At 38.4% G+C, this 6,523-nt stretch overlaps 1 pseudogene; it reads left to right on the top strand.

Moving 5' to 3' along the window:
- Nucleotides 1-5,409: 5,409 nt before the first annotated feature.
- Nucleotides 5,410-6,010, top strand: LOC103209822 (annotated as a pseudogene).
- Nucleotides 6,011-6,523: the final 513 nt, after the last annotated feature.

The raw sequence follows: 6,523 nt of genomic DNA, 5'->3' as shown, positions 1-6,523 counted from the left end.
GTATGAGGAAGCAAAGGAGCTCTGGTAGCATAGTGCCTAAGGCACTTGACTGCTAACCAGAAGGCTGGCAGTTCAAACCCACCAGCCACTCCTAGGAAGGAAGATGGGGCAATCTACTTCCGTAGTGATACTGCCTCGGCAACCCAAGGAGGGGCTCTACGAGTCGGGCCAACTGCAGGGCACATAACAGCAACGACAACGAGGAAGCAAAAGCAAGCAAACAAATCTCCACATAGAGATTGAACTTTGAACTTAGAAGTTTAATGCTTTAACTGAGCTATCCGGATGTCAACATAATCAATTGCAACTGTCTACTATGAACCAGGTGAGGGAAGAGAGACAGATGAGATACAATCTGCCCTGAGGAGTTTATACTTTAATAGGAAATTAATTGTAAGACATTTCTACTCACCTCATGCTCCAAAAACCTTTGCTACAAAGAATGTGGTAAATGACACAGAAGCTCTTGGAAAGGTTAGAGGAAGGAAAATGACTTTTAATTGTAGGAGAAGTATAACATAAATTTTTAAGATTATTCAATTCTAATACTGAAAACAAGGGAAGTAAGTGATAAAGATAAAAGTAAGAATAGAAGCAAGTTGCTTGTAAGATGTTCAATACAGAACAAGTAAGTAGAGCATATGTGAGCTAAACATAGATACATGGAAAGGAATGGAAAAAAACATGGACCACCAACTATTCATGACACCATACACTAGACACTAAATATTCATGAAGCATGTATATTATTTCCCAACTAGAAATCAAGTACTTAAAGCAAGAGAATGTATTGTCTGCTTTTTTTTTTCTTTGAAACTCTTACCACATACAACAGCCCTAGGCATATAACAGGTACTTAGTAAACGCTTATTCAAATGAACTGAAACACTGAAGTACCTCTTTCACTACTTCTTATTTGAGGAGGCAGACTTAGGGAAAAAATTTAGAAAAAAGATGATGTTTCAAATTTATTTAACACCAAAAAACCCACACATATTATCTTGTAGGAAACAGAAATAAAGGGCAAAGTTCAGAGTAGAGACAATTTTTGTCAGTGAAAAATTAAATATGATATGAATAAGTCAGCAAATTCTAAAAAAGTAGAATGAATTAGTGGGAGGGGGGCGCGGGTGAAGCATACATTAAATGGGCTCTGTCTACTTTCTGTCCTAGCAATGTGGAAATATTTTGAGTCAGTAATGACAAATCTTTGCTGCTCATGCAGTGCACATTGAAGGATAAAGTTTAAATATTCAAAGAAAACACAGAAGAATATTTTCATGCTCTATTTTTAAATGGCAGTGAGTCAAACGGAATCAAACCAGGTCAAATGTATTTTAACCTAGCCTTTCCATTTTTGTTTCTTCAACTATATTCACTTCTTGAAAGGTTTTCCTTCTCACAAACATTCCTAGATTTCTCCACTATAGAAAAACATTGAAAATTCCATGACCATTTATAAAACAAAATGAACATACGTCACCTATGAAAATAAATGGAATAAAACTGGCTTGTAGCACAGTGCCTAAGGCATTTGACTGCTAACCAGAAGGCTGGCAGTACAAACCCACCAGCCACTTCTCGGAAGGAAGGTTGGGCAATCTACTTCCATAGTGATACCGCCTTGGAAACCCAAGGAGGGGTCTCTATGAGTCGAGTCCAACTCGACGGCACATAACAACAACAACCACTTAAGAATTATGGCCACCTTTACCGGCATTATGAAAATATATTATTTTACTAATAGAACCCTCCTAAAATTTTAAGGTAAAAAGATTAAAATAATAATGGCGTCACCTCAAATGCTCAAGTGAAAAGTAGAGACATATTTGTAAGAATTTCAATAATGCATATAAAACAGTGGATGGAATACGTGACATCATTCAGACTACTGAGTTTCAGAGGTAACCTCAGCCCAAAATTCAGATCAAAAACAGTAAGAAAGACACAAACATCTGGTGGCGCAGTGCCTAAAGCATCTATTAACCAGAATGCTGACAGTTCAAACCTACCAGCTACTCCTTGGAAGGAAGATTAGGGCAATCTACTTCCATAGTGATACTGCCTTGGAAACCCAATGAGGGGTCGCTATGAGTCGGATCTTACTGGAAGGCAATGAGGTTGGTTTTTTTTTGGTTAGAGGGTCTACAAAGAGAAGTGCATAAAAGGCCGCAGGGTGGGGAAGGGAGAGAAAAAACAACAAAGCCCTAATAGTACAAAAAGGATTTGGTTGTACTGTTTAAACTTTTATTTCATGAGAATGATCCATACTGAAAATATTTTAACCACAAAAAAAAAATTCACCTGAATGATTGCCTTAGTACATGTTCCTTTCCTAGTTAAAATGAAAGCTTTTCACCTTAGCAATCTTCAACAAAGCTATCATTGGCAATTTTCCATCAAAAACAAAAAAAAAAAGGAGGGCAGGATGGATTTCTAAAAAGGTAAAAACCCAATTCAGTATTTAAAATTTTTTTAAGCAGAAACATGTTAGAACAAGACCTACGAATGTTTCCATTCTGATGCTTGCTGTATTTTGAAGCAAGTTCCCATGGATCGCTAAAAGCCAAGTTAATGTCCTTTATTAAGCATTTACTGAGGGCCTACAATGTATATACCACTACACACAATGGAGTGTGTGTGGGGGGGGATAGGATAAAATGAATTAAGAGGTATAATCTGTGCTTAAAGTACAGTACCCTATTTGAAGAAACGAAGTACACATACAAGAAACAACACTAAAAGGCATGCTATTAGTAAGGATTGAGAGTAACGGAAAAGAAGAAAATGATAAAATATAAAATAAATAAATAAACATTGGGCTGCAAGTATTGAAATCTGCATTCTAATCCAAACCAAAAAACCAAACTCACTACCATCTAAACTCTTTTAGGAAAAAGAAAACCTGTTTACAGAGCTTGGGCAAGACATTTAGCCCCTCAAAGCCTCCATTTCTTCAGCAATAAAATCAGCGGATTGGATTGGTATCTTTAAGGACCTTTTCAATTCTAACCATTTATGCCACTATACATAAAAAGACATGAATTACTACTATGTACTACAACATGGATGAACCTTGAAAACATTCTAAGTAAAAGAAGCTAGTCATTAAAGACCACATCTTGTATGATCCCATTTATGTGAAATGTCTAGAATAGGCAAATCCATGAAGACAGTAATAGTTCAGTGGTTGCCTAAGGCAGAAGAAAACTGAGGAGAACGAGGAACTGGCTGCTAATGGGTGAGGTAGTGGCGGTGGTGGTGTTTTTGGGGTGGAAAGCTTACAGCCTTGGAAATCATATAGGGCAGTTATACTCTGTCTTACAGGGCCACTATCAGTTGGAATCAGCTAGACAACGATGGGTTCAAGTTCACTGATACAATCCTTATACCATACAATTCAACCACTTAACATGTACACTTCAACAGATTTTAGTCTATTCACAAAGTTGTGCAACTGTCACCAAAATAAATTTTACAATGTTTTCACCACCCCAAAAACACCACCACCACCACCACCACCACCACCTCACCCATTAGCAGCCAATGGAGGTTGCTATGGGTCGGAATCAACTCGATGGTGAGTTTTTTTGGTTAAGCTGAACTGGCTCAGCCACCTTCTTTCCACTTTCAGTGAGAACACACTACGCTTTGCTATGCTGATTTACCTGGACAGGCCTCCTGTGTAGGGAAAGGCATAAAAGAATCGAGATTGAATCATAAGAAAAAGGAAAATTAGATAGATGGGAAAGGTCAGGTGGGGTAGAACAGGTACTTCCATATAGGCACTGTTACAGATTAAAGTGTGTCCCCCAAAAGATACGTTGAAGTTCTAACCCCTGTACCTGTGAACGTGATCTTGTTTGCAAATATGGTTTTTCCTTTGTCATGGTAATGAGGCCATACCAGAGTAGGGTGGGCCTTAACCTAATTCCTCCTGAGTGGTGTCTTATAAAAGGAAATACAGGCACAGAGATACAAACACATGGAAGAGATGCCATGTGAACACTGAGACAGATGCATCTACAAGCCCAGGAATGTCAAGCTGGCAGTTACTAGAAACTGAAAGAGACAAAGAAGGCCTTTCCCTTAAAGCCTACGCCCTGAATTTAGACTCCTCACCTTCAGAACTGAGGGACAATAATTCCTGTTCTTTAAAGCCATCCAATTAGTGGTATTCTGTTCTAGCAGCCCCAGCAAACTAAGACAGGCACAAAGATAATGAGTCTTTACAGGAAACTGAGTGTGACAGCCCAGCTGGATGAGACATGTCTAAGTATCTAGAGGCCTACTGGAGATGCTTTTTCAATTCTCACTTTACCTACTGAAAAGCAAGCCCTTATTAATTTCTATCAATGGTGTTGAGACTAGCCAATGGTTAATTTTAAAAATATATATATTTTATTGAAATATTATTTATGGACAGTAAAATACACAAAATTAAAGTAACATGCAGAAGGAAGGTTGGGCAATCTACTTCCGTAGTGATACCGCCTCAGAAACCCAAGGATGAGTTACTATGAGACCCAAGGATGAGTCACTATGAGTTGGGTCCGACTTGAGGGCACATAACAACAACAACAAAGTAACATGGGTTAATGCTTTTATTTATTTATTTATTTTTCACTGTTTCCTCCCCTCCCCTCCCACTCCTAGTAACCAACATCTCTTCCAACTCCTGGTAACCAACAGTTTCCTTCCATATATAAACCTTTCCTTGACTTTTTACAATAATGAACTAATACTGTATTTGTCCTTCTGTGATTGACTGATTTCACTCAGCATAATGTCCTACAAGTTCAACCATGTTATGCAGTGTTTTGTGTATTCTACATTATTCTTTAGTGTTGCATAGTATTCCATTGGGTGTATGTACCATAGTTTGGTTTACCTATTCTTCTGGTGATGGGCACGTAAATTTTTTCCATCTTTTTGCTATTGTAAATAGTACTATGACGAACATGGATGTGCATATATCTGTTCTTATCCTGGCTCTTGCTTCTTTAAAATATATGCCTAGTAATGGGATTGCTGGGTCAAGTGGTATTTCTAATTCCAGCTTTTTAAGGAATCCCCATACTGCCTTCCACAGTGGTTGTATCATTTTACAGTCCCAGCCAATGGTTAATTTTTGCTCTGTTTCCTCCTCTTCTCCTTAAAAGCCTCATTGTAAGGAGCCTGCATTGAGCCACTTGTTTTTTTAGAAACAAAATGGTCTCTCTGTATGAATACAGAATAATTGTTCAAATAAATCCTATATACTTAATTTGTGCTTTGATTATTTTTTTAACAAGAGTAAATCTAAATATTAATATTGTTGCCCTTTCGAAAAGAAAATAACCCAAATAAATATAAGGTCACCCTAAAGGTTTAGCAAATTTAAAACCAGCTCTCTCTCCCACTGCTGCCATGGGCTGCATGTTGAGCACCAAGGACAAGGCAGTGGTGGAACAGAGCAAGACGATCGACTGCAAGTTGTGGGAGGACGGGGAGAAAGCAGCCAAAGAAGTAAAGCTGCTGCTGCTCAGTGCTGGATAATCTGGTAAAAGCACCATCGTGAAACAGATGAAAATCATTCATGAGGATGGCTATCTAGAGGAAGAATGTAAACAGTATAAAGTAGTTGTCTACAGCAATACTATACAGTCCATCACTGCAATCATAAGAGCCATGGGACGGCTAAAGATTGACTTTGGGGAAGCTGCCAGAGCAAATGATGCCCAGCAATTATTTGTCTTAGCTGGCAGTGCTGAAGAAGGAGTCATGACTCCAGAACTAGCAGGAGTGATTAAACGGAGTGATTAACCTAAATGATTTGGATAGAATATGCCAAACCAACTATATTCCAACTCAACAAGATGTTCTCTGGACAAGAGTGAAGACCACAGGCACTGTGGAAACACATTTCATCTTCAAGGACCTGTACTTCAAGATATTTGATGTAGAAGGCCAAAGATTGGAATGAAAAAAGTAGATTCACTGTTTTGAGGGAGTGACAACTGATAGATAAACACTATGGAAGGAAGGTACTTTACATGCATCACCTCATGTGATAAATATACTTTTTTTTCTTTTAGAAAAAGAAATAGGGAACACCTATTGCTTTAGAACTCTTAACTATTTTAAAGCATAATTGCTTTAGAACTCTTAACTATTTTAGCGCATAATTATCAGTTGCCATTTGAGTCAACTCCGACTCATGGTGACTCCCCACATGTCAGAGTAGAAATGTGCTCCACGGCATTTTCAATAGCTGACTGTCTGAAGTACATCACCAGACCCTTCTTCCAAGGAGCCTCTGGATGAACACCAACTGCCAACCGTTCAGTTAGTAACCAAGCACATTAATCTTTTGTGCCATCCAAGGACTCCTAGATTATTACAGAGCCACATAATATGATGCACCAATACAGAAACAGGAGTTCCTACAAAGCCAATCCTCCAGGACAGAACAGACCACTATGATGGAATCCCACAGATCTTAGAAACTGCTGTTGGAACTGTTAAGTGCCGCTGGGCTGGT

The sequence above is a fragment of the Orycteropus afer genome, unplaced genomic scaffold, assembly GCF_000298275.1.
Source record: "Orycteropus afer afer isolate SDZICR_OR568_19922 unplaced genomic scaffold, OryAfe1.0 scaffold00533, whole genome shotgun sequence".
Classification (NCBI taxonomy): domain Eukaryota; kingdom Metazoa; phylum Chordata; class Mammalia; order Tubulidentata; family Orycteropodidae; genus Orycteropus; species Orycteropus afer.
Note: the sequence above shows the minus strand (reverse complement) of the source record. Positions and strands in the feature narration are given on the sequence as shown.